Source organism: Vicia villosa, unplaced genomic scaffold (genome assembly GCF_029867415.1).
Source record: "Vicia villosa cultivar HV-30 ecotype Madison, WI unplaced genomic scaffold, Vvil1.0 ctg.000455F_1_1, whole genome shotgun sequence".
NCBI lineage: Eukaryota > Viridiplantae > Streptophyta > Magnoliopsida > Fabales > Fabaceae > Vicia > Vicia villosa.
In genome coordinates this window covers 836,765-844,772 of record NW_026705217.1, presented here as the reverse complement: position 1 = coordinate 844,772, position 8,008 = coordinate 836,765, and positions in this window count along the sequence as shown.

The window sequence follows — 8,008 nt, the reverse complement described above, 5'->3', positions numbered from 1 at the left end:
GAGGTAAGTAAGAAGGTAGATCAGAAGTTGTACATAGTGTAAATACAAGCTTCTCAAGCATAGTGTGGTTTTGATGAAGACAATATGGACATCAAGCTTTTATAAAGGATGTGCAAAAAGAAATTTAAGAATCAAGCAAAAATACATCATTTCAAAGTCTTGAAGAAATTGTGAAGATTCAAGGATCAAGCTAAAATGTCAAAGGTATAAACAATACTCACTTTGACATATAATTGTTCACAAATATATTTTCATGCATATCATAATCATACTACAAAGTGTCATCCTTCAAAAGTTCATTTAAAACCTTTTTCATAGTTAAAATTCAAAATAAAGGTTTTAGGAACCGGGTTGTCCCTATGGGGGAACCGGTTCCCAGCATTCTCAGTTTTCAGCATTCTGTGGTTTGCTATGGGGAACCGGGTTGTCCCTATGCAGGAACCGGTTCCCACGTTCAAAATTCAAATTTTCTGCTGTAACGTTCAGCAGGAACCGGGTTGTCCCAGGCAGGAACCGGTTCCTACTGAACCAGTGTGTTTTTTCATTGCATGATCTTATTCAAACGAATCCATTTTGTTACCACTTGATCATTGCATTGTTTCATGGAAAAATAACCATTCAAAGAGGTGTTTAACACACTATAAATACTACATATTTCAAAATCATTATTCACCTTCTTCATTAACAATTCATAAACCATATATTCTTCATCTTTCAATATTTCCAAGTGTTCATCAAATCTTATTTTCAAGTGAAACTTTCTATACACATTTTCATTGAGAAATCCATTTAAAGTTTCATGCATACATTGTGAACACTTATATTCATTTTGAGAATTGTTTATTTGAAGAAGAAGATCAATCCAAGATTGATAGTGCTATACAAACTTCATCTAAATCTCTTGTAAAAGTTCAAAGAAAATTATCTCCTTACTATCCAGGATTGTTGGAAGTAAGTGGTGTGTTTGAAGAGGATTGTTCTTCATTCACATTAGTGTTGATTGATCTTAAAGGTGTTAAGAACCTTTGATCACCCTATAGGTTAGATAGTAGGCATAGGCTTGTACAATAATTCTAACTATAGTGAAATCTCTTTCGTGTTTGAAAGGGGACTGGAGTACTCTCGGATTGTGAGGGGAACCAGTATATATCGTTGCGTTCTTTACTTTTCCGCACTTTATTGCATTCATCACCATTACCAAAGAAAAGAAAAGAACCTTACAAAAACCTTCAAACACTTAACCAAAAATTATTAGAAGTATTCTCATAAAACCGATTAAATTTTTGAAAACCTAATTCACCCCCCCTCTTAGGCGCAATCTTATACTTACATTTGGCATCAGAGCAAGTTATAGGTAACTTGTTCCTAAAGATCCAGAATGGCTTCCGCAAATCAAAGACCGGTTTTCAAAGATGGTGGTTCTAACAACAAGCCTCCATTGTTTTGTGGTGAATATTTTGACTTTTGGAAAATCCAAATGAAGGCTCATCTAGAAGCACAAGGAGAAGAAGTTTGGGAGGCTGTCCTACAAGGTCCTCATGTTCCTACAACGGTCGTTAATGGTGTTGGATCGGAGAAACCTAAAGCGTCATGGGATGATAATGATAGAAAAAGGGTTCTTGCTGACAAAAAGGCGATCAGTCTTCTTCATGGTGCTCTTAGTATGGATGAATTCTTCCGAATATCAACATGTACAACATCAAAGGAAATTTGGGATACTCTTGTAGAAACTCATGAAGGTACTGCTGAAGTTAAAAGATCAAGGTTGAATACTTTAAGCCAAGAGTACGAACTGTTTAGAATGAAGCCCGGAGAAACTATTCTCGATTTGCAAAAACGATTCGTACATTTGACAAATCACTTGAAGGCACTTGGTAAGACTCTTACTACCAAAGAACTTAATCTTAAAGTGCTCAGATCTTTGACAAGGGAGTGGCAACCAAAAGTGACGGCGATATCCGAAAAGAAGAATTTATCAAAACTTACTTCCGCAACATTATTTGGAAAACTTCAAGAATATGAGACAGAACTTGGAAGATTGGAAAAGCATGAGAACTTAGAGAAGAAATCCAAAGGCATTGCATTAAAAGTAGATTCAATAGAAAGCAAAATGAAAGATGCATCGGATGAAGATGAAAACTTCTTGCTTCTTGTAAAAAGGTTAGGCAAATTTTTTGGTAATAAAAATAATATTGATAATACTAACTATGTCAAAAGAAAGAAATTCTCAAAGCATAAAGATAAAGAAGCATCCACTTCATCACAAGAAGTTACATGCTATGAATGTGGGAAACAAGGACACATAAAGCCGGAATGTCCAAAGCTTTCGAAGAAGAATGTATTCAAAGGCAAAAGGGAGTTCAAAAATAAAAAGGCCTACATAGCATGGGAAGATAATGAAGTAAGTTCCTCATCGGACTCCGATAGTGACGAAAGTGCAAACCTAGCACTAATGGCATCACACCACTCCGACGATGAAGAAGGCGAGGTTAGTTATGATGATTCTCTTTTTGATAATGGTGCGCAAGGTGCAATAGAAGAATTATTAAAAGAATGCAAAATTCTCTATAAAACTATCTCATCTCAAAAGAAAATAATATCATCGTTAGAAGAGAAGGTTAAGATAATTGAAGTAGAATATAAAGATGACAAAGAAAAAATGATTAGTGTTCAAGAAGATAATGTTGTATGCAAGAATTGTGAATCACTTTCCTTCCAAATTGTCCAATTAAAACGTGTTTTAGAAAGATATGAAAAAGGGCAAATTGGATTGGAAAATGTTCTTAGCACACAAAGATACTCCAATGATAAGAGCGGACTTGGTTTCTCTAAATTTGATAAACCAACATCCAACAAGACTATCTTTGTCAAGGCTAGTAACCAACCAATTCAAGAGAAAGTGATCAAGCCTAAAGTAATGCAACATTATCCTAAAAGGAAGAACTTTGTTAAGAAGAAATCTTATCCTCCTAGATATAGAAGTAACTTTGAACCTACTTGTTTTTATTGTGGTATTATTGGTCACACACCCAATGCTTGTTATGTAAGGAACTTTAGTGTTCCTAGTGGACATTATGTATGGGTGAAGAAAGGAACTAACTATGATGGACCCAAAGCCATTTGGGTACCTAACAAAACTTAATTTGTTTTGTAGGTTTGCTTGAAGACCACTTCAAACCTATGGTATCTAGATAGTGGTTGTTCAAAGCATATGACGGGTGACCTAAACCAATTTTCAGATCTAAGGTTAAAGGCCAAGGGTTTTGTCACTTATGGAGACAACAATAAGGGAAGAATTCTTGGCAAAGGCAAAGTTGGTGCACCACCTTTCACATCCATTGAAGATGTTCTTTATGTTGAAGGACTAAAGCATAATCTTCTAAGCATTAGCCAACTTTGTGACAAAGGCTTCAAGATCAAATTCACTAAGGAAGAATGCTTGATCATCGATGAAGTCACCAATGAGGTAAAACTCAAAGGTACAAGAATTAATAACATCTTTATGATTTCTTTAAATGATTTATCTTTGAAAGTAAAATGTCTTTTGGTAAACAATAATGAATCATGGTTATGGCATAAAAGAGCAGCCCATATTCATATGGATCATTTAAATAAGTTAACCAAACATGATCTTGTTATTGGCTTACCTAAGATAAAGTTTGTCAAAGATAAACTATGTGATGCATGTCAAAAGGGAAAGCAAACCAAATCATCTTTCAAACCAAAGAATGTGGTGACTACAACAAGACCACTTCAATTGTTGCATATGGATCTATTTGGTCCATCAAGGACAAGAAGCTTCGGAGGTAATGTATACGCTTTAGTTATTGTTGATGATTATTCTAGATATTCTTGGACTTTGTTTCTTGTGCAGAAAAGTGATGCTTTTAGAGCCTTTAAGAAGTATGCAAAACAAATCCAAAATGAAAAATCATTAAAGATTGTATCCATAAGAAGTGATCATGGTGGAGAGTTTCAAAATGCATCGTTTGAAGAATTTTGTGAAGAACATGGTATCTCTCATAATTTTTCAGCACCAAGAACTCCACAACAAAATGGAGTAGTTGAAAGGAAAAATAGGTTTCTAGTGGAACTTGCAAGAACAATGCTTAGTGATGCAAATCTTCCTAAATATTTTTGGGCGGATGCGGTTAGTACGGCATGTTATGTTGGAAATCGAGTAATCATTAGACCTATCTTAAAGAAGACTCCATATGAACTCTTCAAAGGAAGAAAGCCAAACATTGCTCACTTTCACATTTTTGGATGCAAGTGCTTTGTTCTCAACAATGACAAAGACAATCTTGGTAAGTTTGATGAGAAATCCGACGAAGGTATATTTCTTGGTTATTCTCTTTCTAGTAAAGCATATAGAATTTATAATAAAAGAACTTTAACTATTGAAGAATCTATGCATGTATCTTTTGATGAGACTAACACTTCCAAAGAGGAAATAGTTGTTTGTGATGATGATGATCCTTTAGATTTACCCCCGGAAGAACCTTCAAATGATACAATTGTGAAGGCACCGGAAGAACCTTCAAATGATATAATTGTGAAGGCACCGGAAGTACAACAAGAAAGTGTTCAACAAGAAAGTGTACAACAAGAATCAAACACCAATGATCTACCAAAAGAATGGAGAACTCATAGAGATCATCCTATTGATAAAGTTATTGGTGATATTAGTCAAGGAGTTGCAACAAGATTAAATCTCAAAGATGCTTGCTTACACATGGCTTTTGTTTCTCAAATTGAACCTTCCAAAGTTGATGAAGCCTTAGGAGACGATCAATGGATAAATGCAATGCAAGAAGAATTAAATCAATTCGAGAGAAATCAAGTTTGGGAACTTGTTCCTAGACCAAGTAACAAACACATCATAGGTACTCGATGGGTGTTTAAGAACAAACTTGATGAGAATGGTATAATTGTTCGAAACAAAGCAAGATTGGTGGCCCAAGGTTACAATCAAGAAGAAGGAATCGACTTTGAAGAAACATTTGCTCCGGTTGCAAGGTTAGAAGCTATTCGTCTTTTACTTGCTTATGCATGTTCATTAAATTTTCAGCTTTATCAAATGGACGTCAAGAGCGCATTCTTGAATGGCTACATCAATGAAGAAGTCTATGTCAAACAACCCCCGGGATTTGAAGACTTCAAGAATCCTTCACATGTCTTTAAGTTGAGAAAGGCTCTTTATGGATTAAAGCAAGCACCTAGAGCATGGTATGATAGACTTAGCAATTTTTTGTGTGAAAAAGGTTTCGAAAAGGGTAAGGTTGATAAAACTTTGTTCATTAAGAAAATCAAGAGTAACACTTTATTGGTTCAAGTCTATGTTGATGATATCATTTTTGGATCGACTAACAAAGAAATGTGTGAGGAATTCTCATTGATGATGCAAGGAGAATTCGAGATGTCTATGATGGGAAAGATGAACTACTTTCTTGGACTACAAATTAAGCAACTCAAAGATGGAATCTTTATCAATCAATCCAAATATTGTAAAGAACTATTAAAGAAGTTTGATATGGACAATTGTAAAGCAATGAATACTCCAATGGGCTCCGGTACATATGTTGATCAAGATGAATCCGGTACTCCAATTGATATTACCAAGTATCGAGGTATGATTGGTTCTTTATTGTATTTGACGGCAAGCCGTCCTGACATAATGTTTAGTGTTTGTCTTTGTGCTCGCTTCCAAGCAAATCCAAAGGAATCACATCTTATGGCAGTTAAAAGGATCATGAAGTATCTCAAAGGAACAACCAACGTTGGCTTATGGTATCCTAAAGGTAGTGTTTGCAATTTAATTGGTTATTCTGACGCGGATTATGCAGGATGTAAAACTGATCGTAAAAGCACAAGTGGTACTTGTCACATTCTTGGAAATGCATTAGTATCATGGGCTTGTAAAAAGCAAGCATGTGTTGCTCTTAGTACGGCCGAAGCAGAATACATAGCAGCGGGTAGTTGTTGTGCACAAATTCTTTGGCTTAAGCAACAACTTCGTGACTACGGACTTGATCTCGGATGTATTCCTCTTCGATGCGACAATACAAGTGCTATAAATATTACAAAGAATCCGGTCATGCATTCAAGAACCAAACACATAGACATTCGACATCATTTTCTTCGCGATCATGTGCTTAAAGGAGATGTTGAAGTCACTTTTGTAGATACTCATAATCAACTTGCGGATATCTTCACCAAGCCTCTCCCAAAAGAATCGTTTTACAAAATTCGACGAGAGCTTGGAATTCTAGACGAAGGTGATGTTTAAAATTTATTCGTCATTCTCAAACATCAAAGGTACACGTTTCTAAAATTTTTAAGTTAAAAAAGTACCTTATAAATGTTCATTCATTATGACTTGGTAAATATGTATGATATGTATGCTTTATATTTCATAAAATAAAAGTTTTTGGAAATTTTTAGTCCAGGAACCGGTTCCCATGTAGGGACGAACCGGTTCCCCATAGTAATTTCCAGAAGCGTTGCTTTTTTGTGTCTCAGGAACCGGTTCCCATGTAGGGACGAACCGGTTCCCACGTACTTTTTCCAGATTTTTGCTTATCTTGTTATGTGTGGTCATTATTGTTTTGCCTTATTTTTTTCTATTTATTTATTTTAGTTCAAATATATGTTATACCATTTCACACCACACATTTATTCTCTTTTACTCTCATTCACACACATTTACTTTCATTATTCACATACATTCATCTTCATCTTCTCAAAACACCCTTCCACCTCCATAGTCAAACCCCATTCAAAGCTCCATTATCTCACCATAACTCTCCAAATTAAATTACCCACTACCTCTAAACACTATATAATCCTCCACTCTTTCACACAATTCACTCAAATTCTTCTCCACTCACCAAATCCTAAAACCTCAACTTAAACCCTAACTTTCAACTCCTTTCAACAATGGCACCCAAAGTTTCAAGAAGTGCAAAGGGAAAGAACAAAATTGGAGAGACAAGTGAAGATCCTCAAGAGATCCAACCAACTGTCAAGAGTCGGAGACTCACATTCAACATTCGGAGTCGAAAACTCCTTGCGGTAAAATACGGTAAACTCCCCGATTTCCCTAATCACAGCTTCAATTTTCCGGGTAGACTAGCTAATGCAGGGGTCGCTAATTTTGTGCTTGACCATGGTGATTATTATCCGGATTTGGTTAGAGAGTTTTACCACAATCTTAGGATAGTAACCGATGAATTTGATGATTTCACATTATTGTCAAAAGTTTCAAATAAGGATATATGCTTAGATGTTGAGGAATTTGGAAGAGTGTTAGGAATTCCATCTCAAGGCTTAGTGCTCCTTCAAGGTAACATACCGGAGGATTGGCAACCGTATAGTAAGATTGATGTTTTTGTGGATATGTGTCGACCAACTCAACGCGACTCAGTTCGCCAACAGCTTGCTATCAAGTTTAACATGTTCGGTTCAAGCTTATCGGTGAGTGATAGGATGCTCCATCTTATCATTGCTTATGTTTTATTTCCAAAGAATTCTAACCATTCCAGGGTCAATGAGTTCGAGTTGATGGTTTTGCTTGCTCTAAGGCGTGGCATTGAAGTCAATTGGGCGCTTTCAATTATGCGCCACATGCAGCTTATGGCTTCCCTTAAAGGAGGCTTACCTTATGCAAGGGCCATCTCTCATATTGTTCGGAATGCTGGTGTTCTCCTTCAACGGGAACCAAAGAAAAATATGGATGAACAAGAGTGTGCTATCACCACCGCTACCGCTCTTAAAAATACAGGAATAGTTACGGATCGTGAAGGTAGATTCGTTTACAAAGTTGATTTTGAGCCAGCCGTGCCACAAGATCCTCAACCTCCCGAAGGTGGATACACAATGGATATGATGTTTGCCAAGCTTTGTTCTATTCAAACATCCATTGATAACAACAAGAGGGAGAATAACTATGAGCATAACCTTATGAGAAGACAAATGCGGGAAATTCAACGGACTCAAAGGCGTATCT